Raw genomic sequence first — 15,611 nt, forward strand, 5'->3', positions numbered from 1 at the left:
ATTCAATGAAGAATTCACTCGTGTGCACTAAAACTGTAGTTCTGCCTGATTATTTTCATGAAAAATTCCTTTATTCTGAAAAAAATGGGGAAAACCCATCCAGGAATTTCAATGAATTTCACGTGAATGGGCTCGCCTCAGTACGGCCCATTGTTTTATAAAGAAAAATACTGGCAGGAAACGTGGTTCGATTTTGACAAAAATGACATACTAACCTATGTCGATTTTTAAGAAAAAATTATACTCATGTTTTCGTAAAATTCAATAAGGAAGTCATTCATATGCACTAAACTATAGTTCTGCCCGATTATTTTCATGAAAAATGCCTTCATTCTTCCAAAAAATAGAAAAATAAAACATCCAGGTAGTTTTGATTTAAAGCTTTCGTGACTGCAGTAATTCATATTCTTAGTTTTTTCGGTAAAGTCACGTTGAAGAGAAACAACAACGTGACTTTACCGAAAAAACTAAGAATATCCAGGTAGTTGTTGAAAACTTCTAAAGAGCGCAAAAATGTCAATGCTTTTCACGAGAATGGGCTCGCCTAAGTACGGCCCATTGCTTTACAAAGAAAAATACTGGCAGGAAATGTGGTTCGATTTTGACAAAAATGACATTTCAAAGAAAAATGTTGTCGGAAAATTCAATGAAGAATTCACTCGTGTGCACTAAAACTGTAGTTCTGCCTGATTATTTTAATGAAAAATTCTTTTATTCTGAAAAAAATGGGGAAAACCCATCCAGGAATTTCAATGAATTTCACGTGAATGTGCTCGCCTCAGTACGGCCCATTGTTTTATAAAGAAAAATATTGGCGGGAAACGTGGTTCGATTTTGACAAAAATGACATACTAACCTATGTCGATTTTTAAGAAAAAATTATGCTCATGTTTTCCGAAAATTCAATAAGGAAGTCACTCATATGCACTAAAACGATAGTTTTGCCCGATTATTTTGATGAAAAATGCCTTCATTCTGCAAAAAATGGGGAAAAACCATCCAGGTGATTGTTGAAAAACTGCTGAAAAATTCTAAAACACTCTCAAATTTCAATGGATTTCACGAGAATGTGCTCGCCTAAGTAGGGCCCATTGTTTTATGAAGGAAAATACTGGAAATAACTGTCGTTCGATTTTGACAAAAATGACATACTAGCCTACGTCGATTTTTAATAAAAAAAAATTGTTCATGTTTTCGGAAAATTCAATAAGGAAGTCACTAATATGCACTAAACTGTAGTTCTGCCTGATTATTTTCATGAGAAATTCCTTTATTTTGAAATAAATGGAAAAAAAAACCATCCAGGATTTTCAATGAATTTCACGAGAATGGGCTCGTCTCAGTACGGCCCATTGTTTTACAAAGAAAAATACTGGCAGGAAATGTGGTTCGATTTTGACAAAAATTACATGCAATAATGACGTCGATTTTTACGAAGAAATTATGCTCATGTTGTCGGAAAATTCAATGAAGAATTCACTCGTGTGCACTAAAACTGTAGTTTTGCCTGATTATTTTCATGAAAAATTCCTTTATTCTGAAAAAATTGGAAAAAAAACATCCAGGAATTTCAATGAATTTCACGAGAATGGGCTCGCCTCAGTACGGCTCATTGTTTTACAAAGAAAAATTACTGGCAGGAAATGTGGTTCGATTTTGACAAAAATGACATACTAACCTACGCCGATTTTTAAGAAAAAATTGTTCTCATGTTGTCGGAAAATTCAATGAAGAATTCACTCAAGTGCACTAAAACTGTAATTCTGCCTGATTATTTTCATGAAAAATTCCTTTATTCTGAAAAAAATGGGGAAAACCCATCCAGGAATTTCAATGAATTTCACGTGAATGGGCTCGCCTCAGTACGGCCCATTGTTTCATAAAAAAAAAGATTGGCAGGAAACGTGGTTCAATTTTGACAAAAATGACGTACTAACCTAGGTCGATCTTTAAGAATAAATTATGCTCATGTTTTCGTCAAATTCAATAAGGAAGTCACTCATATGCACTAAAACTGTAGTTCTGCCCGATTATTTTCATGAAAAATGCCTTCATTCTGCCAAAAAATAAAAAATAATAAACATCCAGGTAGTTCATATTCTGAAAAAAAAATCCAGGTAGTTGTTGAAAAATTCTAAAGAGCGCAAAAATGTCAATGCTTTTCACGAGAATGGGCTCGCCTAAGTACGGCACATTGTATTTATAAAGAAAAATACTGGCAGGAAATGTGTTTCTATTTTGACAAAAATTACATGCAAAAATGACGTCGATTTTTACGACCAAAATTATGCTCATGTTTTCGGAAAATTCAAAGAAGAATTCACTCGTGTGCACTAAAACTGTAGTTCTGCCTGATTATTTTAATGAGAAACTCCTTTATCTTGAAAAAAATGGAAAAAAAACATCCAGGAATTTCAATGAATTTCACGAGAATGGGCTCGCCTCAGTACGGCCCATTGTTTTACAAAAAAAAATACTGGCAGGAAATGTGGTTCGATTTTGACAAAAATGACATACTAACCTACGCCGATTTAAAAAAAAAAATTGTTCTCATGTTGTCGGAAAATTCAATGAAGAATTCACTCGTGTGCACTAAAACTGTAGTCCTGCCTGATTATTTTCATGAAAAATTCCTTTATTCTGAAAAAAAACAGGATAACCCATCCAGGAATTTCAATGAATTTCACGTGAATGGGCTCGCCTCAGTACGGCCCATTGTTTTATAAAGAAAAATACTGGCAGGAAACGTGGTTCGATTTTGACAAAAATGACATACTAACCTATGTCGATTTTTAAGAATAAATTATGCTCATGTTTTCGTAAAATTCAATAAGGAAGTCGCTCATATGCACTAAAACTGTAGTTCTGCCCGATTATTTTCATGAAAAATTCCTTTATTCTGAAAAATTGGAAAAGAAACATCCAGGAATTTCAATGAATTTCACGAGAATGGGCTCGCCTCAGTACGGCCCATTGTTTTACAAAGAAAAATACTGGCAGAAAATGTGGTTCGATTTTGACAAAAATGACATACTAACCTATGTCACTTTTTAAGAAAAAATTGTGCTCATGTTGTCGGAAAATTCAATGAAGAATTCACTCAAGTGCACTAAAACTGTAATTCTGCCTGATTATTTTCATGAGAAACTCCTTTACTTTGAAAAAATTGGAAAAAAACATCCAGGAATTTCAATGAATTTCACGAGAATGGGCTCGCCTCAGTACGGCCCATTGTTTTACAAAGAAAAATACTGGCAGGAAATGTGGTTCGATTTTGACAAAAATGACATACTAACCTACGCCGATTTTTAAGAAAAAATTGTTCTCACGTTGTCGGAAAATTCAATGAAGAATTCACTCGTGTGCACTAAAACTGTAGTCCTGCCTGATTATTTTCATGAAAAATTCCTTTATTCTGAAAAAAAACAGGATAACCCATCCAGGAATTTCAATGAATTTCACGTGAATGGGCTCGCCTCAGTACGGCCCATTGTTTTATAAAGAAAAATATTGGCAGGAAACGTGGTTCAATTTTGACAAAAATTACATACTAACCTACGCCGATTTTTAAGAAAAAATTGTGCTCATGTTGTCGGAAAATTCAATGAAGAATTCACTCGTGTGCACTAAAACTGAAGTTCTGCCTGATTATTTTCATGAAAAATTCCTTCATTCTGAAAAAAATGGGGAAAAACCATCCAGGTGATTGTTGAAAAATGCTGAAAATTGCTCAAACACGCTAAAATTTCAATGGATTTCACGAGAATGTGCTCGCCTAAGTACGGCCCATTGTTTTATAAAGAAAAATACTGGAAATAACTGTCGTTCGATTTTTACAAAAATGACATACTAACCTACGGCGATTTTTACGAAAAAAGTTATGGTCATGTTTTCGGAAAATTCAATGAAGAATTCACTCGTGTGCACTAAAACTGTAGTTCTGCCTGATTATTTTCATGAAAAATTCCTTTATTCTGAAAAAAATCAGGATAACCCATCCAGGAATTTCAATGAAATTCACGTGAATGGGCTCGCCTCAGTACGGCCCATTGTTTTATAAAGAAAAATACTGGCAGGAAACGTGGTTCGATTTTGACAAAAATTACATACTAACCTATGTCGATCTTTAAGAATAAATTATGCTCATGTTTTCGTAAAATTCAATAAGGAAGTCGCTCATATGCACTAAAACTGTAGTTCTGCCCGATTATTTTCATGAAAAATGCCTTCATTCTGCCAAAAAATAAAAATATAAAACATCCAGGTAGTTGTTGAAAAATTCTAAAGAGTGCAAAAATGTCAATGCTTTTCACGAGAATGGGCTCGCCTAAGTACGGTACATTATATTTATAAAGAAAAATACCAGCAGGAAATGCTTCGATTTTGACAAAAATTACATGCAAAAATGACGTCGATTTTTACGAGAAAAATTATGCTCATGTTTTCGGAAAATTCAATGAAGAATTCACTCGTGTGCACTAAAACTGTAGTTCTGCCTGATTATTTTTATTAAAAAATTCCTTCATTCTGCAAAAAATGGGGAAAAACCATCCAAGTGATTGTTGAAAAATGCTGAAAAATTCTAAAACACTCTCAAATTTCAATGGATTTCACGAGAATGTGCTCGCCTAAGTACGGCCCATTGTTTTATAAAGAAAAATACTGGAAATAACTGTCGTTCGATTTTTACAAAAATGACATACTAACCTACGGCGATTTTTACGAAAAAAGTTATGGTCATGTTTTCGGAAAATTCAATGAAGAATTCACTCGTGTGCACTAAAACTGTAATTCTGCCTGATTATTTTAACGAGAAATTCCTTTATTTTGAAAAAAATAAAAAAATAAACATCCAGGAATATTAATGAATTTCACTAGAATGGCCTCGCCTCAGTACGTCCCATTGTTTTACGAAGAAAAATACTGGCAGGAAATGTGGTTCGATTTTGACAAAAAATACATACTAACCTACGTCGATTTTTACGAAAACATTATGCTCATGTTTTCGGAAAATTCAATGAAGAATTCACTCGTGTGTACTAAAACTGTAGTTCTGCCTGATTATTTTCATGAAAAATTCCTTTATTCTGAAAAAAATGGGGAAAACCCATCCAGGAATTTCAATGAATTTCACGTGAATGGGCTCGCCTCAGTACGGCCCATTGTTTCATAAAAAAAAAAGATTGGCAGGAAACGTGGTTCAATTTTGACAAAAATGACGTACTAACCTATGTCGATCTTTAAGAATAAATTATGCTCATGTTTTCGTCAAATTCAATAAGGAAGTCACTCATATGCACTAAAACTGTAGTTCTGCCCGATTATTTTCATGAAAAATGCCTTCATTCTGCCAAAAAATAAAAAAAATTAAACATCCAGGTAGTTCATATTCTGAAAAAAAAAATCCAGGAAGTTGTTGAAAAATTCTAAAGAGCGCAAAAATGTCAATGCTTTTCACGAGAATGGGCTCGCCTAAGTACGGCCCATTGTTTTATAAAGAAAAATACTGGAAATAACTGTCGTTCGAATTTGACAAAATGACATACTAACTACGTCGATTTTTACGAAAACATTATGCTCATGTTTTTGGAAAATTCAATGAAGAATTCACTCATGTGCACTAAAACTGTAATTCTGCCTGATTATTTTCATGAGAAACTCCTTTATCTTGAAAAAATTGGAAAAAAACATCCAGGAATTTCAATGAATTTCACGTGAATGGGCTCGCCTCAGTACGGCCCATTGTTTTATAAAGAAAAATATTGGCAGGAAACGTGGTTCAATTTTGACAAAAATGACATACTAACCTACGTCGATTTTTAAGAAAAAATTATGCTGTTTTCGTAAAATATATTGAGGAAGTCACTCATATGCACTAATACTATAGTTCTGTCCTAGTCTTTTCATGAAAAATGCCTTTATTCTGCCAAAAAATAAAAATAAACATCCAGACAGTTATATTCTTAGCTCTTTCGGTAAAGTCACGTTGAAGGGAAACAATAAAATAATAAAATATATATTATTGTTTCCCTTCAACGTGACTTTACCGAAAGAGCTAAGAATATGAATTACTGCAGTCACGAAAGCTTTAAATCAAAATCCAGATAGTTGTTGAAAAATTTTAAAGAACGCAAAAATGTCAATGCTTTTCACGAGAATGGGCTCGCCTAAGTACGGCACATTGTATTTATAAAGAAAAATACGAGCAGGAAATGTGTTTCGATTTTGACAAAAATTACATGCAAAAATAACGTCGATTTTTACGACGAAAATTATGCTCATGTTTTCGGAAAATTAAATGAAGAATTCACTCGTGTGCACTAAAACTGTAGTTCTGCCTGATTATTTTCATGGAAAATTCCTTCATTCTGAAAAAAATGGGGAAAAACCATCCAGGTGATTGTTAAAAAATGCTGAAAATTGCTCAAACACGCTAAAATTTCAATGGATTTCACGAGAATGTGCTCGCCTAAGTAGGGCCCATTGTTTTATGAAGGAAAATACTGGAAATAACTGTCGTTCGATTTTGACAAAAATGACATACTAACCTACGTCGATTTTTAATAAAAAAAAAATTGTTAATGTTTTCGGAAAATTCAATAAGGAAGTCACTCATATGCACTAAACTGTATTTCTGCCTGATTATTTTCATGAGAAATTCCTTTATTTTGAAATAAATGGAAAAAAAATCCAGGAATTTCAATGAATTTCACGAGAATGGGCTCGCCTCAGTACGGCCCATTGTTTTACAAAGAAAAATACTGGCAGGAAATGTGGTTCGATTTTGACAAAAATTACATACTAACCTACGTCGATTTTTAAGAAAAAATTGTGCTCATGTTGTCAGAAAATTCAATGAAGAATTCACTCAAGTGCACTAAAACTGTAATTCTGCCTGATTATTTTCATGAGAAACTCCTTTATTTTGAAAAAATTGGAAAAAAACCATCCAGGAATTTCAATGAATTTCACAAGAATGGGCTCGCCTCAGGACGGCCCATTTTTTTTTATAAAGAAACATACTGGCAGGAAACGTGGTTCGATTTTGACAAAAATTACATACTAACCTATGTCGATCTTTAAGAATAAATTATGCTCATGTTTTCGTAAAATTCAATAAGGAAGTCGCTCATATGCACTAAAACTGTAGTTCTGCCCGATTATTTTCATGAAAAATGCCTTCATTCTGCCAAAAATAAAAAAATAAAACATCCAGGTAGTTCATATTCTTAGTTTTTTCGGTAAAGTCACGTTGAAGAGAAACAACAAAATAATATAATACATATAAAACAATAAAAAAATTCTCACGACGTTTCGACCATAACTCAAACGGTCATCTTCAGGTGTGTTGGTTTGCATAAATTTATTTGTAAACGGCGCATTTATTTATTTATAAAAAAACGTTTGCGTCACGCGCAGCGATTTGGCAGTTTGCCCAGGACTAGTCCATCTATATTTTGAAAAGAGGAGGGGGAAGACGAAATTTTTCATAATGTATGCTGTCTGAAAGCCACTGTAAGCGTGAACAATCAATTAAGAACTGAAATGGTTTATCAAATCTTTCCAATGATTGCTAAGATAGAATCCATCTTCTCGGTTGAAATTGTCTCTGTGCTTGTATATGTGGATAGCCTCATGAACGAATCTCTCATGGAAGCCAGATGGCTTACAAAGAACCTCTGTCTTGGAAAAGTCAATGGCATGTGAGCCTACTGAATTAGAACAATGATCTGCTACGGCCGAGGTGTTGATCCTACCGTGTTTAAGGTCTGCTTTGTGTTCACGAATGCGGTCCGAGACATGGCGTTTGGTTTCTCCAATGTAACTACTACCACAGAGGCAACTTAGTTTGTAGACACCAGGGTATTGTATGTCCGGAATCACATCTTTTACAGACGGAACCAGATCACGGATTTTATGTAATGTGTTGAAACGGACCTGGATCTTGTGTTTATTCAAGATTTTGGAGATCTTTTTTGTGATCCCAGCAATGTAGGGTAAAGTGATGGTTTTGAAAGGCTCCTCAAGAGGGTTCTTCTTCATGGTTTGAGTGATAGCTTTGCGGATTGTATAGTCGGAGTAACCATTAGCCCTAAGAGCTTGGTGTACGTGCTTGAGTTCACTGCTTATGTGTTCCTGGTCGGATATGCATTGGGCTCTATGATACAGAGTCTTGATGAGAGAATTCTTCTGTGATGGATGGTGGTGGGAATCCGGTTTCAGATAAGCATCCGTATGGGTAGCTTTCCTGTAGACAGAGTGGCTCATTGAACCATCAGGTCTCTTTTTAATTAGGACATCCAAAAAAGGTATCTTGCCATCTATTTCTACTTCCATGGTAAATCTGATGGCTGGGTGTATGGAATTGATGTGGTCGAAGAATTGGTCTAGAGCAGGCCGGCCATGTGGCCAGATGACAAAAGTGTCATCCACGTACCTCTTCCATAAGGTTGGGCGTAGAGTGGCAGTCTGGATGGCGTCAGTCTCAAATTTCTCCATGAAAATGTTATTGTTTTATATATATTATATTATTTTGTTGTTTCTCTTCAACGTGACTTTACCGAAAAAACTAAGAATATGAATTACTGCAGTCACGAAAGCTTTAAATCAAAATCCAGGTAGTTGTTGAAAAATTTTAAAGAACGCAAAAATGTCAATGCTTTTCACGAGAATGGGCTCGCTTAAGTACGGTACATTGTATTTATAAAGAAAAATACCAGCAGGAAATGCTTCGATTTTGACCAAAATTACATGCAAAAATGACGTCGATTTTTACGACAAAAATTATGCTCATGTTTTCGGAAAATTCAATGAAGAATTCACTCGTGTGCACTAAAACTGTAATTCTGCCTGATTATTTTAACGAGAAATTCCTTTATTTTGAAAAAAATGAAAAAAACATCCAGGAATTTCAATGAATTTCACTAGAATGGCCTCGCCTCAGTACGGCCCATTGTTTTACGAAGAAAAATACTGGCAGGAAATGTGGTTCGATTTTGACAAAAATGACATACTAACCTACGTCGATTTTTACGAAAACATTATGCTCATGTTTTCGGAAAATTCAATGAAGAATTCACTCGTGTGCACTAAAACTGTAGTTCTGCCTGATTATTTTCATGAAAAATTCCTTTATTCTGAAAAAAATCAGGATAACCCATCCAAGAATTTCAATGAATTTCACGTGAATGGGCTCGCCTCAGTACGGCCCATTGTTTTATAAAGAAAAATACTGGCAGGAAACGTGGGTCGATTTTGACAAAAATTACATACTAACCTATGTCGATCTTTAAGAATAAATTATGCTCATGTTTTCGTAAAATTCAATAAGGAAGTCACTCATATGCACTAAAACTGTAGTTCTGCCCGATTATTTTCATGAAAAATGCCTTCATCCTGCCAAAAAAAAAAAATATAAAACTTCCAGGTAGTTTTGATTTAAAGCTTTGGTGACTGCAGCAATTCATATTCTTAGCTCTTTCGGTAAAGTCACGTTGAAGGGAAACAAGAAAATAATAAAATATATATCAAACAATAAAAATTCTCACAAAGTTTCGACCATAATACAAAGGTCGTCTTCAGGTGTGTCGGTCCGCATTAATTTATTTATTTTCAAACGGTGTATTTATTTATTTATTTTAAACGTCAGCGCCACGCGCAGCGATTTGGCAGTTTATTTAGAAGGACTAGTCCATCTATGTTCTGAAAATAGGAGCGGGGAGACGAAAAATTACAAACTAAGTTGCCTCTGTGGTAGTAGTTACATTGGAGAAACCAAACGCCATGTCTCGGACCGAATTCGTGAACAGAAAGCAGACCTTAAACACGGTAGGACCAACACCTCGGCCGTGGCAGATCATTGTCATAATTCAGTAGGCTCACATGACATTGACTTTTCCAAGACAGAGGTTCTTTGTAAGCCATCTGGCTACCATGAGAGATTCGTTCATGAGGCTATCCACATATACAAGCACAGAGACAATTTCAACCGAGAAGATGGATTCTGGCTTAGCAATCATTGGAAAGATTTGATTAACCATTTCAGGTCTTAATTGATTGCTCACGCTTACAGTGGCTTTCAGACAGCATACATTAATTTTTCGTCTCCCCCCTCCTCTTTTCAGAACATAGATGGACTAGTCCTTCTAAATAAACTGCCAAATCGCTCCGCGGGGCGCTGACGTTTTATTTATTTTTATTATAAATAAATACACCGTTAAAAAATAAATAAATGAATGCAAACCGACACACCTGATGACGACCGTTTGTGTTATCGTCGAAACGTCGTGAGAATTTGTATTGTTTTATATGTATTTTATTATTTTATTGTTTCCCTTCAACATGACTTTACCGAAAGAGCTAAGAATATCCAGGTAGTTGTTGAAAAATTCTAAAGAGCGCAAAAATGTCAATGCTTTTCACGAGAATGGGCTCGCCTAAGTACGGCCCATTGTATTTATAAAGAAAAATACTGGCAGGAAATGTGGTTCGATTTTGACAAAAATTACATGCAAAAATGACGTCGATTTGAAAGAAAAAAATTAAGCTCATGTTTTCGGAAAATTCAATGAAGAATTCACTCGTGTGCACTAAAACTGTAATTCTGCCTGATTATTTTCATGAGAAATTCCTTCATTTTGAAAACATTGGAAACAAACAACATCCAGGAATTTCAATGAATTTCACGAGAATGGGCACGCCTCAGTACGGCCCATTGTTTTATGAAGAAAAATACTGGCAGGAAATGTGGTTCGATTTTGACAAAAATTACATGCAATAATGACGTCGATTTTTACGAAAAAATTATCCTCATGTTTTCGGAAAATTCAATGAATGATTCACTCATGTGCACTAAAACTGTAATTCTGCCTGTTTATTTTCATGAGAAATTCCTTTATTTTGAAAAAATAGGAAATAAACCATCCAGGAATTTCAATGAATTTCGCAAGAATGGGCTCGTCTCAGTACGGCCCATTGTTTTATAAAGAAAAATACGAGAAGGAAATGTGGTTCGATTTTGACATAAATTACATACTAACCTATGTCGATGTTTAAGAAAAAAATATGCGCATGTTTTCGGGAAAATTCAATGAAGAATTCACTCGTGTGCACTAAAACTGTAGTTCTGTCTGATTATTTTCATGAAAAATTCCTTAACTCTGAAAAAAATGGGGAAAAACCATCCAGGTGATTGTTGAAAAACGCTGAAAAATGCTAAAACACGCTAAAATTTCAATGAATTTCTCGAGAATGTGCTCGCCTAAGTAGGGCCCATTGTTTTATAAAGAAAAATAGTGGAAATAACTGTCGTTCGAATTTGACAAAATGACATACTAACCCACGTCGATTTTTACGAAAACATTATGCTCATGTTTTCGGAAAATTCAATGAAGAATTCACTCACGTGCACTAAAACTGTAATTCTGCCTGATTATTTCCATGAGGAACTCCTTTATTTAAAAAAAATGGAAAAAAACCATCCAGGAATTTCCATGAATTTCACGAGAATGGGTTCGCCTCAGTACGGCCCATTGTTACAAAGAAAAATACTGGCAGGAAATGTGGTTCGATTTTGACAAAAATGACATACTAACCTACGACGATTTTTAAGAAAAAAATATGCTCATGTTGTCGGAAAATTCAATAAGGAAGTCACTCAAATGCACTAAAACTGTAGTTCTGCCCGATTATTTTCATGAAAAATGCCTTTATTCTGCCAAAAAATTTAAATAAACATCCAAGTAGTTCATATTCTTAGTTTTTTCGGTAAAGTCACGTTGAAGAGAAACAACAAAATAACAAAATATATATAAAACAATAAAAAATTCTCACGACGTTTCGACCATAACTCAAACGGTCATCATCAGGTGTGTCGGTTTGCATAAATTTATTTTGAAAACGGCATATTTATTTATATATATAAAAATAACGTTTGCGTCACGCGCAACGATGGCAGTTTGCCAGGACTAGTCCATCTATTTTTTGAAAAGAGGAGGGGGGAGACGAAATTTGTTTTTATGTATGCTGTCTGAAAGGCACTGTAAGCGTGAACAATCAATCAAGAAGTGAAATGATTTATCAAATCTTTCCAATGATTGCTAAGATAGAATCCATCTTCTCGGTTGAAATTGTCTCTGTGTTTGTATATGTGGATAGCCTCATGAACGAATCTCTCATGGAAGCCAGATGGCTTACAAAGAACCTCCGTCTTGGAAAAGTCAATGGCATGTGAGCCTACTGAATTAGAACAATGATCTGCTACGGCCGAGGTGTTGGTCCTACCGTGTTTAAGGTCTGCTTTATGTTCACGAATGCGGTCCGAGATATGGCGTTTGGTTTCTCCAATGTAACTACTACCACAGAGGCAACTTAGTTTGTAGACACCAGGGTATTGTATGTCCGGAATCACATCTTTTACAGACGGAACCAGATCACGGATTTTATGTAATGTGTTGAAACGGACCTGGATCTTGTGTTTATTCAAGATTTTGGAGATCTTTTTTGTGATCCCAGCAATGTAGGGTAAAGTGATGGTTTTGAAAGGCTCCTCAAGAGGGTTCTTCTTCATGGTTTGAGTGATAGCTTTGCGGATTGTATAGTCGGAGTAACCATTAGCCCTAAGAGCTTGGTGTACGTGCTTGAGTTCACTGCTTATGTGTTCCTGGTCGGATATGCATTGGGCTCTATGATACAGAGTCTTGATGAGAGAATTCTTCTGTGATGGATGGTGGTGGGAATCCGGTTTCAGATAAGCATCCGTATGGGTAGCTTTCCTGTAGACAGAGTGGCTCATTGAACCATCAGGTCTCTTTTTAATTAGGACATCCAAAAAAGGTATCTTGCCATCTATTTCGACTTCCATGGTAAATCTGATGGCTGGGTGTATGGAATTGATGTGGTCGAAGAATTTGTCTAGAGCAGGCCGGCCATGTGGCCAGATGACAAAAGTGTCATCCACGTACCTCTTCCATAAGGTTGGGCGCAGAGTGGCAGTCTGGATGGCGTCAGTCTCAAATTTCTCCATGAAAATGTTAGCTATAACTGGAGAAAGGGGGGAGCCCATTGGGGTGCCCTCAGTTTGTTTGTAGAAAGTTCCATTCCAAGTGAAGTATGTATTGGTTAAACAGTGTCTCACCAGGGGGGGTACCTCAGTGTTTAGTCCTTGATGAACCAAGTCTTCAATGATTGCAATGGTGTCAGGTACAGGAACCTTGGTGAATAAGGAAACTACATCAAAACTGACAAGCAGGTCGTCTGGGGACAGGGAAATACCCTTGATTGTTGATACCAGGTGAGTAGAATTTTGTACCGCAGAGGTGGTCTTTCCAGTGAAAGGACGCAGGATTTCAGACAAAAAACGAGCTAGTTTTTTTTTTTGGATGTCCTAATTAAAAAGAGACCTGATGGTTCAATGAGCCACTCTGTCTACAGGAAAGCTACCCATACGGATGCTTATCTGAAACCGGATTCCCACCACCATCCATCACAGAAGAATTCTCTCATCAAGACTCTGTATCATAGAGCCCAATGCATATCCGACCAGGAACACATAAGCAGTGAACTCAAGCACGTACACCAAGCTCTTAGGGCTAATGGTTACTCCGACTATACAATCCGCAAAGCTATCACTCAAACCATGAAGAAGAACCCTCTTGAGGAGCCTTTCAAAACCATCACTTTACCCTACATTGCTGGGATCACAAAAAAGATCTCCAAAATCTTGAATAAACACAAGATCCAGGTCCGTTTCAACACATTACATAAAATCCGTGATCTGGTTCCGTCTGTAAAAGATGTGATTCCGGACATACAATACCCTGGTGTCTACAAACTAAGTTGCCTCTGTGGTAGTAGTTACATTGGAGAAACCAAACGCCATATCTCGGACCGCATTCGTGAACATAAAGCAGACCTTAAACACGGTAGGACCAACACCTCGGCCGTAGCAGATCATTGTTCTAATTCAGTAGGCTCACATGCCATTGACTTTTCCAAGACGGAGGTTCTTTGTAAGCCATCTGGCTTCCATGAGAGATTCGTTCATGAGGCTATCCACATATACAAACACAGAGACAATTTCAACCGAGAAGATGGATTCTATCTTAGCAATCATTGGAAAGATTTGATAAATCATTTCACTTCTTGATTGATTGTTCACGCTTACAGTGCCTTTCAGACAGCATACATAAAAACAAATTTCGTCTCCCCCCTCCTCTTTTCAAAAAATAGATGGACTAGTCCTGGCAAACTGCCATCGTTGCGCGTGACGCAAACGTTATTTTTATATATATAAATAAATATGCCGTTTTCAAAATACATTTATGCAAACCGACACACCTGATGATGACCGTTTGAGTTATGGTCGAAACGTCGTGAGAATTTTTTATTGTTTTATATATATTTTGTTATTTTGTTGTTTCTCTTCAACGTGACTTTACCGAAAAAACTAAGAATATGAATTACTGCAGTCACGAAAGCTTTAAATCAAAATCCAAGTAGTTGTTGAAAAATTCAAAAGAACGCAAGAATGTCAATGGTTTTCACGAGAATGGGCTCGTCTCAGTACGGCCGATTGGTTTACAAAGAAAATACTGGCAGGAAATGTGGTTCAATTTTGACAAAAATTACATGCAAAAATGACGTCGATTTTTACGACGAAAATTATGCTCATGTTTTCGGAAAATTCAATGAAGAATTCACTCGTGTGCACTAAAACTGTAGTTCTGCCTGATTATTTTCATGAAAAATTCCTTTATTCTGAAAAAAATGGGGAAAACCCATCCAGGAATTTCAATGAATTTCACGTGAATGGGCTCGCCTCAGTACGGCCCATTGTTTTATAAAGAAAAATACTGGCAGGAAACGTAGTTCGATTTTGACAAAAATGACATACTAACCTACGTCGATCTTTAAAATAAATTATGCTCATGTTTTCGGAAAATTCAATGAGGAAGTCACTTATATGCACTAAAACTATAGTTCTGCCCGATTATTTTCATGAAAAATGCCTTTATTCTGCCAAAAAATTAAAATAAACATCCAAGTAGTTGTTGAAAAATTCAAAAGAACGCAAGAATGTCAATGCTTTTCACGAGAATGGGCTCGCCTCAGTACGGCCAATTGTTTTACAAAGAAAAATACTGGCAGGAAATGTGGTTCGATTTTGACAGAAATTACATACTAACCTATGTCGATTTTAAAAAAAAAATTATCCTCATGTTTTCGGAAAATTCAATGAAGAATGCACTCGTGTGCACTAAAACTGTACTTCTGCCTGATTATTTTCATGAAAAATTCCTTTATTTTGAAAAAATAGGAAATAAACCATCCAGGAATTTCAATGAATTTCACGAGAATGGGCTCGTCTCAGTACGGCCCATTGTTTTATAAAGAAAAATACTGGCAGGAAACGTGGTTCGATTTTGACAAAAATGACATGCAAAAATGACGTAGATTTTTACGAAAAAAATAATGCTCATGTTTTCGGAAAATTCAATGAAGAATTCACTCGTGTGCACTAAAACTGTAGTTCTGTCTGATTATTTTCATGAAAAATTCCTTTATTCTGAAAGAAAATGGAAAAAACACCAGCCAGGTGATTGTTGAAAAAT

This window comes from Petromyzon marinus, chromosome 20, assembly GCF_048934315.1.
Source record: "Petromyzon marinus isolate PM22_M1 ecotype Great Lakes invasive population chromosome 20, UKy_Petmar_22M1.pri1.0, whole genome shotgun sequence".
NCBI lineage: Eukaryota > Metazoa > Chordata > Hyperoartia > Petromyzontiformes > Petromyzontidae > Petromyzon > Petromyzon marinus.